Source organism: Chrysoperla carnea, assembly GCF_905475395.1.
Source record: "Chrysoperla carnea chromosome X unlocalized genomic scaffold, inChrCarn1.1 SUPER_X_unloc_2, whole genome shotgun sequence".
In the NCBI taxonomy this organism is placed as follows: Eukaryota; Metazoa; Arthropoda; class Insecta; order Neuroptera; family Chrysopidae; genus Chrysoperla; species Chrysoperla carnea.
In genome coordinates, this window is record NW_025408145.1 from 51,091 (window position 1) to 64,392 (window position 13,302).

Here is a 13,302-nt window from a genome sequence, read left to right on the forward strand (position 1 = left end):
GTGGAAAGGGTCTTGGAAAAGGGGGTGCAAAACGTCATAGAAAAGTTTTGCGTGATAATATCCAAGGTATTACAAAACCTGCAATTCGTCGTTTAGCACGACGAGGTGGAGTAAAACGTATCTCTGGTTTAATTTATGAAGAAACACGTGGTGTACTTTAAGTATTCCTTGAAAATGTTATTCGGGATGCTGTTACATATACTGAACACGCAAAACGTAAAACAGTTACAGCTATGGATGTTGTATATGCATTAAAACGACAAGGTCGTACTTTGTATGGTTTTGGAGGTTAAGAAAATATAATAATTTACTTAAAATATTTAGTAAATTTATTAAAGAATATTTAATACATCCGATAAATTTAAACAGGCTTTCCTTTTTGGGAAGCCACTAATTTTATTTATATAAGAGTAAATAAATTTGTTAATAAATATAACATATTATATAATTTGTTTACAACAAATTATTTTGTTTATAACATACATTACCAAATATTTTTATTTATTTTTTTTTTTTATTGTAATATATCTGCAATAATAACTTATAATTTGTATATTATCTATTTTATTTTACAATAACTTATTGAATTTTTGAAAAAATTTTATTATAAATTAATATACTATTATATTTTTTATATATACAAGTTAAGAGTAACAAGTATCGATAGGAGATTATCGAATTTATAACTAATAAAACATTTCGCCTTAATCAAAGAAAATAAAGATTTTGCTATACCATTTTTTATACTTTCAATAAATAATTTATTATTAAATTTTTATTATTTCATTTATTTTTTAAAATTATTAAAAATATTTTTCTAATAATTATAAGCGTACATAAACAAGTAGTAAATGTAAAATGAAAATAATAAAGGTAATGTAATGCATTTGCATTACACTGATTTACGATATATATTCCGCGATATCCTTTATTATATTTAAAATTAATAATATTGATATACTAATAATAGATATATTCAAGCTATTAATATATAAAATTTTATATTAAATATGATATTAATAATTGTTTATTTTATTTTTTTGTATATATAAAAATAATTTACTCTTATTTAAAAAATTTGATGGCTCTCTTAAAAAGAGAGCCATTTTTATATGTTGATGTATTTTTATGTTATCAATTAAATAATATTTTCGATTTATTTATTTTGAACTTGTATATTTTGTAACAGCTTTAGTACCTTCACTAACAGCGTGCTTTGCCAATTCACCAGGTAATAATAATCGAACTGCGGTTTGAATTTCCCGACTTGTGATTGTTGAACGTTTATTATAATGTGCTAAACGTGATGCTTCAGCAGCAATACGTTCAAAAATATCATTAACAAAACTGTTCATGATACTCATAGCTTTACTAGAGATACCAGTATCAGGATGCACTTGTTTTAATACTTTGTAAATGTAAATTGCATATGATTCCTTGCGCTTCCTCTTCTTTTTCTTATCACTCTTTGATATATTTTTTTGAGCTTTGCCAGCTTTTTTTGCTGCTTTTCCACTTGTTTTTGGTGGCATTGTTACAAACAATTAATATACACAGATAGTTACAGAACACCAGTCAGTATATGTATGAGCGTGTCGTGTATACAACTAGCGTATTATATACGCGAAGATGGATATAACAATAAAAATGAATACTACTCTCTGATTGGCTGAAAATAATACTATAAGGTGATTGGTTTATTTTTAAAGTTTTATATTTTATAAATATTATAAATTAAAATACCCAAATAACATTTTAAACATTTATGTTACAATCCCCGTAACGTACACATCTGTGTGATTATATTTACAAAAAAAAGTATTAATTAAATAAATTTATTCGCTATGTCTGGACGAGGTAAAGGTGGTAAAGTAAAGGGAAAGGCAAAGTCAAGATCAAGCCGAGCAGGATTACAATTTCCTGTTGGAAGAATTCACAGATTATTACGAAAAGGAAATTATGCTGAACGAGTAGGTGCTGGTGCCCCAGTATATTTGGCTGCTGTTATGGAATATTTGGCTGCAGAAGTTCTCGAGTTAGCTGGTAATGCTGCCCGTGATAACAAAAAAACACGTATCATTCCACGTCATTTACAATTGGCAATTCGTAATGATGAAGAATTAAATAAATTATTATCTGGTGTAACAATTGCTCAAGGTGGTGTATTACCAAACATTCAAGCAGTGTTATTACCAAAGAAAACTGAAAAGAAAGCATAAATTAAAAACATTGCATTAATTTTTATAATAATAATACATCGATCATAGGCCTTTTAATAAAAGGCCACAAATTTATTTAAAATAAGAGTAAAAATTATTTTTATAAATAATATATTATAATATTTTTTTAAAGAATCAATTTAAATAATTATAAATTAATGATTCTTTTTTTTTTTTCTTTTTTTATATGTTATTATGGAAATAATTCATCATATTATGATGACATTTAGGTAACATATTATAAGAATATTCATAAAATATTATCAAAATAATATTGTATTATGATGATATTTAGACAAAATATTATAAGAATATACACAAAATATTATCAAAATAATATCATTAGATAACAAAACTGTTCATGATACTCATACCTTTACTAGAGATAAAAGTATCAGGATGCACTTGTATTAATACATATTATCACAACATCACAAAATATTTTTTAAAAGGAAAAATTTTTTTAAAATTATTATAAAATTTGATTGAATTAAATTTCAATTTATTTTTTTAATAATTAAAGAAAAAAAAAAAAAAAGCATATAAACTTTCTATTGAAAATGTTATTTTAAACTAGATGGCCAAGTGAACTTCGTTACACAAACAATATATGACGTATTCGTTATTTAAATAATCAGTATCCTTTGATATTATATCAATACGTTACTCTCTTCTTTTGATACATATTAATAAAATTTCAATTTATAAGATTTTATGTCAATTATATAAATAATATTATAAATTTTCTAAATACATAAGTTAAGTAACAAAAAATTTGAATAACAAGATAAATTTATATATTATGTTTTAATACTCGATACTATAATATATCGCATCCGTTACCAATTATTCGGTATCCTTTGATTTATACACAGAATGAACTAAAAATATATATCAAATTTATTTTATTTATTTATATATTTAATATTATTATTATTATTTTATATTACAAAGTTTCTTAACGAAGCTTACAATGATTTCTCATATCGTACTTAACAAAATTATTTAGATCATATAAAATTTAAATTGTTAAAAAATTTGTATATTTATTATTATTATTATTTATTTTTATTAAAATTACATAACATAAAATTAATAATATTTTAATAATTATATAAATTAATTCTTATTTAAAATAATCTTATATTAATCTCAACAAATACTCTAATAATATATTTTGTCATAAATTTTTTTATATTTAAAATAAATATTATAATATATAAATACTTATATCAGTATAAAATTTCTTTATATAATTATGAAAAAATTAATTTAATAGTTAATTATTGATATTAATGCATAAATAAAAGTATTTTCTAATGAAATATATTTTGTCAATGTTCGATTAACACATTTCATAATAATACGTTTTCATTATTGACAAAAAAAGTTTTTCTAAAAATGAAATCTTATACTATAATATATATATTTATATATTAAATTTTTTAATTATTTATATACTAATAATTTATAATAAATCGATATTAAATAAAAAATAAAAATATATACTTTTTAAGTTTACCTTAAAAATATTATTGTTTTGTATGATTGAAATAATTAATATTAAACTATGTTTATTAATAATTGTTAATAAAAAAATTAAATATATTTTAATTTATAAAATAAATATTATTATTAAATTTATAATTTATTATTTTATATATTATAGAAATTGAAAAAATAAATCATGTTTACTACGACAGTAAATTAGAAATACTATTTAATTTTTATGTGTTTTCTACATGGTACTTTGACTTACATAGGGACTTATATTATTGTGAATAATGATATAATTGAAAACCTTTATTTTTTATTTGATAGAATTATTATATTTTATCATTTAAATATTTATAATAAATACATTATTTTTATAAAGTAAAAAAATATGGCCGAAGAAAATTCTACAGCTGTTGCAGCAACTGCGGTTACTGCTGCTTCTACAACACCAACAAAAAAAGCAACAGCTTCTGGTGCTAAACGTACAAAACAACATTCAAAACCAACACATCCACGTACATCAGAAATGGTTGTTAACGCAATTAAAAATTTAAAAGAACGTGGTGGTTCATCATTACAAGCAATTAAAAAATATTTAGCTGCAAATTATAAAGTGGATTCTGATAAAATTTCACCATTTATTAAAAAATATTTAAAAGCTGCTGTAACTGAGGGAGCCTTGGTACAAACTAAAGGTAAAGGTGCATCTGGTTCATTCAAATTGGCTGCTTCCGCTTCATCTAATTCTTCAGCTAAATCAAAAGTATCCAAAAAAGAAAGTGGAGCAAAAGGTTCAGCAAAGAGTGCTAAAAGTAAACGGGCACCAAAAGAAAAGAAAGCCACAACTACATCATTGGCAGCCAAAAAGCCTAAAGCAAAAAAAGCGACTCCATCATCATCAACTGCTGCTAAAAAAGTTACTGCAAAATCATCAGCGGCATCAAAAAAAGCACCAGTTAAAGCAAAACCAGCAAAAAGTACAAAATCCGCTGCCAAAAGTAGCCCTGCTCGTAAACCGAAAGCACCAAAAGCTAAGAAAGCTTCTGTTGCCAAATCATCTCCTACAAAAATTAAAAAAGCAGCACCAAAAAAGAAATGATCTGTTACTTTAATAATATATTGAAATATTTCATTATTTTTGCTAAAAAATGAAAATAACATAGGCCTTAATACAGGCCACAAATTAATATTTGATAAGAGTAAATTATTTTTTGTATAAATATTTTATAAAATAATAGTTTAGAAACATTTGCCACAGTCAGTACCACGGATGGGTGGCCACTTGAGAATACTGTGTGCGGTTGCATTTTTATTTAAAATATATGGTATAATAAATAAGTATATATTTAAATTGATTACTTCATTGAAAATTTTAATAATATACTTTAATATTAATGATATTTATGAAAAATATATATTTGTAAAAATTTTCATTTATTACTGGCAACAGCCATACCACGTTGAAAACACCGGTTCTCGTCCGATCACCGAAGTTAAGCAACATTGGGCACAGTCAGTACTTGGATGGGTGACCGCTTGGGAACACTGTGTGCGGTTGCCTTTTTATATTAAAAATATAAATTATTTTTCTTCTTTTCTTTTTTTTTACACACCATATATAAATATATGTTATTTAGAAATGTAAACCTTTTATATTATTCGTCAACAAATAAATATTATTTTTTGTATAAAATTTTATTGCATTTATAACTCATATCATGGTTACTTTAAAGCGAGAAGTTTTTTTAATATTTCAAATGAATATAAAATAATATAAATTTTATGAAATTTATTTATTTTTAGAAATAGCAATCGCTTATAATTATAACAAAATTTTAATAATGTTTAATTTTATTTCAATAATTTATATATATATATATATATATATATATATATTTTTTAATAAAAATAATATACTCTTATTTAATAATATATGTTGGTCCTATATATAGGACCGAAAATATTTCTTATTTGTTTTTTTTTTTTTAAATTGTCATTTAAAACGCTTATGCACGTTCTCCACGAATACGTCTTGCCAATTGTATATCCTTAGGCATAATTGTAACACGCTTTGCATGAATTGCGCATAAATTGGTATCTTCAAATAAACCTACTAAATAGGCTTCACTAGCTTCTTGTAATGCCATAACAGCTGAACTTTGGAAACGTAAATCGGTTTTAAAATCTTGTGCAATTTCACGTACTAAACGTTGGAATGGTAATTTACGAATTAACAATTCAGTACTTTTTTGATAACGACGAATTTCTCGTAAAGCTACTGTACCAGGACGATATCTGTGTGGTTTTTTTACTCCACCAGTTGCTGGTGCACTTTTACGTGCAGCTTTCGTTGCTAATTGTTTTCTTGGTGCTTTACCACCAGTTGATTTACGTGCAGTTTGCTTGGTTCTAGCCATTTTCAAATAATAATGTTTTTACAAAAAAACACACAATTTTAAAAATTATATTCGACAATTTGATACTACAAAGTCAAATGTTTAAATGCGAAATAAATGTGTTGTATTTATATTTATATGAAATTTCAAAATTTTTGTTGTCATATCCTATTGGATAGCTATCAGAGTATGGACTAATCAAATTGTATAGGCGTGGCTTAAAAAATCTTTAATGCTTTATATAAAAAGGCACAATTGTACCGGCGCTCACATACATTACAATACTTGTGAGGTTAACACACGTGTTATCCGTTCGTTAAAATATTGTAAATAATTTTTTATTAAAATGACTGGCAGAGGAAAAGGTGGAAAGGGTCTTGGAAAAGGGGGTGCAAAACGTCATAGAAAAGTTTTGCGTGATAATATCCAAGGTATTACAAAACCTGCAATTCGTCGTTTAGCACGACGAGGTGGAGTAAAACGTATCTCTGGTTTAATTTATGAAGAAACACGTGGTGTACTTAAAGTATTCCTTGAAAATGTTATTCGGGATGCTGTTACATATACTGAACACGCAAAACGTAAAACAGTTACAGCTATGGATGTTGTATATGCATTAAAACGACAAGGTCGTACTTTGTATGGTTTTGGAGGTTAAGAAAATATAATAATTTACTTAAAATATTTAGTAAATTTATTAAAGAATATTTAATACATCCGATAAATTTAAACAGGCTTTCCTTTTTGGGAAGCCACTAATTTTATTTATATAAGAGTAAATAAATTTGTTAATAAATATAACATATTATATAATTTGTTTACAACAAATTATTTTGTTTATAACATACATTACCAAATATTTTTATTTATTTTTTTTTTTTATTGTAATATATCTGCAATAATAACTTATAATTTGTATATTATCTATTTTATTTTACAATAACTTATTGAATTTTTGAAAAAATTTTATTATAAATTAATATACTATTATATTTTTTATATATACAAGTTAAGAGTAACAAGTATCGATAGGAGATTATCGAATTTATAACTAATAAAACATTTCGCCTTAATCAAAGAAAATAAAGATTTTGCTATACCATTTTTTATACTTTCAATAAATAATTTATTATTAAATTTTTATTATTTCATTTATTTTTTAAAATTATTAAAAATATTTTTCTAATAATTATAAGCGTACATAAACAAGTAGTAAATGTAAAATGAAAATAATAAAGGTAATGTAATGCATTTGCATTACACTGATTTACGATATATATTCCGCGATATCCTTTATTATATTTAAAATTAATAATATTGACATACTAATAATAGATATATTCAAGCTATTAATATATAAAATTTTATATTAAATATGATATTAATAATTGTTTATTTTATTTTTTTGTATATATAAAAATAATTTACTCTTATTTAAAAAATTTGATGGCTCTCTTAAAAAGAGAGCCGTTTTTATATGTTGATGTATTTTTATGTTATCAATTAAATAATATTTTCGATTTATTTATTTTGAACTTGTATATTTTGTAACAGCTTTAGTACCTTCACTAACAGCGTGCTTTGCCAATTCACCAGGTAATAATAATCGAACTGCGGTTTGAATTTCCCGACTTGTGATTGTTGAACGTTTATTATAATGTGCTAAACGTGATGCTTCAGCAGCAATACGTTCAAAAATATCATTAACAAAACTGTTCATGATACTCATAGCTTTACTAGAGATACCAGTATCAGGATGCACTTGTTTTAATACTTTGTAAATGTAAATTGCATATGATTCCTTGCGCTTCCTCTTCTTTTTCTTATCACTCTTTGATATATTTTTTTGAGCTTTGCCAGCTTTTTTTGCTGCTTTTCCACTTGTTTTTGGTGGCATTGTTACAAACAATTAATATACACAGATAGTTACAGAACACCAGTCAGTATATGTATGAGCGTGTCGTGTATACAACTAGCGTATTATATACGCGAAGATGGATATAACAATAAAAATGAATACTACTCTCTGATTGGCTGAAAATAATACTATAAGGTGATTGGTTTATTTTTAAAGTTTTATATTTTATAAATATTATAAATTAAAATACCCAAATAACATTTTAAACATTTATGTTACAATCCCCGTAACGTACACATCTGTGTGATTATATTTACAAAAAAAAGTATTAATTAAATAAATTTATTCGCTATGTCTGGACGAGGTAAAGGTGGTAAAGTAAAGGGAAAGGCAAAGTCAAGATCAAGCCGAGCAGGATTACAATTTCCTGTTGGAAGAATTCACAGATTATTACGAAAAGGAAATTATGCTGAACGAGTAGGTGCTGGTGCCCCAGTATATTTGGCTGCTGTTATGGAATATTTGGCTGCAGAAGTTCTCGAGTTAGCTGGTAATGCTGCCCGTGATAACAAAAAAACACGTATCATTCCACGTCATTTACAATTGGCAATTCGTAATGATGAAGAATTAAATAAATTATTATCTGGTGTAACAATTGCTCAAGGTGGTGTATTACCAAACATTCAAGCAGTGTTATTACCAAAGAAAACTGAAAAGAAAGCATAAATTAAAAACATTGCATTAATTTTTATAATAATAATACATCGATCATAGGCCTTTTAATAAAAGGCCACAAATTTATTTAAAATAAGAGTAAAAATTATTTTTATAAATAATATATTATAATATTTTTTTAAAGAATCAATTTAAATAATTATAAATTAATGATTCTTTTTTTTTTTTCTTTTTTTATATGTTATTATGGAAATAATTCATCATATTATGATGACATTTAGGTAACATATTATAAGAATATTCATAAAATATTATCAAAATAATATTGTATTATGATGATATTTAGACAAAATATTATAAGAATATACACAAAATATTATCAAAATAATATCATTAGATAACAAAACTGTTCATGATACTCATACCTTTACTAGAGATAAAAGTATCAGGATGCACTTGTATTAATACATATTATCACAACATCACAAAATATTTTTTAAAAGGAAAAATTTTTTTAAAATTATTATAAAATTTGATTGAATTAAATTTCAATTTATTTTTTTAATAATTAAAGAAAAAAAAAAAAAAAGCATATAAACTTTCTATTGAAAATGTTATTTTAAACTAGATGGCCAAGTGAACTTCGTTACACAAACAATATATGACGTATTCGTTATTTAAATAATCAGTATCCTTTGATATTATATCAATACGTTACTCTCTTCTTTTGATACATATTAATAAAATTTCAATTTATAAGATTTTATGTCAATTATATAAATAATATTATAAATTTTCTAAATACATAAGTTAAGTAACAAAAAATTTGAATAACAAGATAAATTTATATATTATGTTTTAATACTCGATACTATAATATATCGCATCCGTTACCAATTATTCGGTATCCTTTGATTTATACACAGAATGAACTAAAAATATATATCAAATTTATTTTATTTATTTATATATTTAATATTATTATTATTATTTTATATTACAAAGTTTCTTAACGAAGCTTACAATGATTTCTCATATCGTACTTAACAAAATTATTTAGATCATATAAAATTTAAATTGTTAAAAAATTTGTATATTTATTATTATTATTATTTATTTTTATTAAAATTACATAACATAAAATTAATAATATTTTAATAATTATATAAATTAATTCTTATTTAAAATAATCTTATATTAATCTCAACAAATACTCTAATAATATATTTTGTCATAAATTTTTTTATATTTAAAATAAATATTATAATATATAAATACTTATATCAGTATAAAATTTCTTTATATAATTATGAAAAAATTAATTTAATAGTTAATTATTGATATTAATGCATAAATAAAAGTATTTTCTAATGAAATATATTTTGTCAATGTTCGATTAACACATTTCATAATAATACGTTTTCATTATTGACAAAAAAAGTTTTTCTAAAAATGAAATCTTATACTATAATATATATATTTATATATTAAATTTTTTAATTATTTATATACTAATAATTTATAATAAATCGATATTAAATAAAAAATAAAAATATATACTTTTTAAGTTTACCTTAAAAATATTATTGTTTTGTATGATTGAAATAATTAATATTAAACTATGTTTATTAATAATTGTTAATAAAAAAATTAAATATATTTTAATTTATAAAATAAATATTATTATTAAATTTATAATTTATTATTTTATATATTATAGAAATTGAAAAAATAAATCATGTTTACTACGACAGTAAATTAGAAATACTATTTAATTTTTATGTGTTTTCTACATGGTACTTTGACTTACATAGGGACTTATATTATTGTGAATAATGATATAATTGAAAACCTTTATTTTTTATTTGATAGAATTATTATATTTTATCATTTAAATATTTATAATAAATACATTATTTTTATAAAGTAAAAAAATATGGCCGAAGAAAATTCTACAGCTGTTGCAGCAACTGCGGTTACTGCTGCTTCTACAACACCAACAAAAAAAGCAACAGCTTCTGGTGCTAAACGTACAAAACAACATTCAAAACCAACACATCCACGTACATCAGAAATGGTTGTTAACGCAATTAAAAATTTAAAAGAACGTGGTGGTTCATCATTACAAGCAATTAAAAAATATTTAGCTGCAAATTATAAAGTGGATTCTGATAAAATTTCACCATTTATTAAAAAATATTTAAAAGCTGCTGTAACTGAGGGAGCCTTGGTACAAACTAAAGGTAAAGGTGCATCTGGTTCATTCAAATTGGCTGCTTCCGCTTCATCTAATTCTTCAGCTAAATCAAAAGTATCCAAAAAAGAAAGTGGAGCAAAAGGTTCAGCAAAGAGTGCTAAAAGTAAACGGGCACCAAAAGAAAAGAAAGCCACAACTACATCATTGGCAGCCAAAAAGCCTAAAGCAAAAAAAGCGACTCCATCATCATCAACTGCTGCTAAAAAAGTTACTGCAAAATCATCAGCGGCATCAAAAAAAGCACCAGTTAAAGCAAAACCAGCAAAAAGTACAAAATCCGCTGCCAAAAGTAGCCCTGCTCGTAAACCGAAAGCACCAAAAGCTAAGAAAGCTTCTGTTGCCAAATCATCTCCTACAAAAATTAAAAAAGCAGCACCAAAAAAGAAATGATCTGTTACTTTAATAATATATTGAAATATTTCATTATTTTTGCTAAAAAATGAAAATAACATAGGCCTTAATACAGGCCACAAATTAATATTTGATAAGAGTAAATTATTTTTTGTATAAATATTTTATAAAATAATAGTTTAGAAACATTTGCCACAGTCAGTACCACGGATGGGTGGCCACTTGAGAATACTGTGTGCGGTTGCATTTTTATTTAAAATATATGGTATAATAAATAAGTATATATTTAAATTGATTACTTCATTGAAAATTTTAATAATATACTTTAATATTAATGATATTTATGAAAAATATATATTTGTAAAAATTTTCATTTATTACTGGCAACAGCCATACCACGTTGAAAACACCGGTTCTCGTCCGATCACCGAAGTTAAGCAACATTGGGCACAGTCAGTACTTGGATGGGTGACCGCTTGGGAACACTGTGTGCGGTTGCCTTTTTATATTAAAAATATATATTATTTTTCTTCTTTTCTTTTTTTTTACACACCATATATAAATATATGTTATTTAGAAATGTAAACCTTTTATATTATTCGTCAACAAATAAATATTATTTTTTGTATAAAATTTTATTGCATTTATAACTCATATCATGGTTACTTTAAAGCGAGAAGTTTTTTTAATATTTCAAATGAATATAAAATAATATAAATTTCATAAAATTTATTTATTTTTAGAAATAGCAATCGCTTATAATTATAACAAAATTTTAATAATGTTTAATTTTATTTCAATAATTTATATATATATATATATATATATATATATTTTTAATAAAAATAATATACTCTTATTTAATAATATATGTTGGTCCTATATATAGGACCGAAAATATTTCTTATTTGTTTTTTTTTTTTTAAATTGTCATTTAAAACGCTTATGCACGTTCTCCACGAATACGTCTTGCCAATTGTATATCCTTAGGCATAATTGTAACACGCTTTGCATGAATTGCGCATAAATTGGTATCTTCAAATAAACCTACTAAATAGGCTTCACTAGCTTCTTGTAATGCCATAACAGCTGAACTTTGGAAACGTAAATCGGTTTTAAAATCTTGTGCAATTTCACGTACTAAACGTTGGAATGGTAATTTACGAATTAACAATTCAGTACTTTTTTGATAACGACGAATTTCTCGTAAAGCTACTGTACCAGGACGATATCTGTGTGGTTTTTTTACTCCACCAGTTGCTGGTGCACTTTTACGTGCAGCTTTCGTTGCTAATTGTTTTCTTGGTGCTTTACCACCAGTTGATTTACGTGCAGTTTGCTTGGTTCTAGCCATTTTCAAATAATAATGTTTTTACAAAAAAACACACAATTTTAAAAATTATATTCGACAATTTGATACTACAAAGTCAAATGTTTAAATGCGAAATAAATGTGTTGTATTTATATTTATATGAAATTTCAAAATTTTTGTTGTCATATCCTATTGGATAGCTATCAGAGTATGGACTAATCAAATTGTATAGGCGTGGCTTAAAAAATCTTTAATGCTTTATATAAAAAGGCACAATTGTACCGGCGCTCACATACAGTACAATACTTGTGAGGTTAACACACGTGTTATCCGTTCGTTAAAATATTGTAAATAATTTTTTATTAAAATGACTGGCAGAGGAAAAGGTGGAAAGGGTCTTGGAAAAGGGGGTGCAAAACGTCATAGAAAAGTTTTGCGTGATAATATCCAAGGTATTACAAAACCTGCAATTCGTCGTTTAGCACGACGAGGTGGAGTAAAACGTATCTCTGGTTTAATTTATGAAGAAACACGTGGTGTACTTAAAGTATTCCTTGAAAATGTTATTCGGGATGCTGTTACATATACTGAACACGCAAAACGTAAAACAGTTACAGCTATGGATGTTGTATATGCATTAAAACGACAAGGTCGTACTTTGTATGGTTTTGGAGGTTAAGAAAATATAATAATTTACTTAAAATATTTAGTAAATTTATTAAAGAATATTTAATACA

General features: G+C 24.3%; 2 non-coding genes across 2 annotated transcripts; both read left to right on the plus strand.

Annotated features, from left to right (window-relative positions):
• Positions 1 to 5,158: 5,158 nt before the first annotated feature.
• LOC123304081 lies at positions 5,159 to 5,277 on the plus strand. Its single transcript, XR_006536134.1, has one exon. It is a non-coding gene; the product is annotated as a 5S ribosomal RNA (ribosomal RNA).
• A 6,358-nt stretch (positions 5,278 to 11,635) lies between these two features.
• Positions 11,636 to 11,754, plus strand: LOC123304082. The gene has a single exon (XR_006536135.1). It is a non-coding gene; the product is annotated as a 5S ribosomal RNA (ribosomal RNA).
• The last annotated feature ends 1,548 nt before the right edge of the window (positions 11,755 to 13,302 follow it).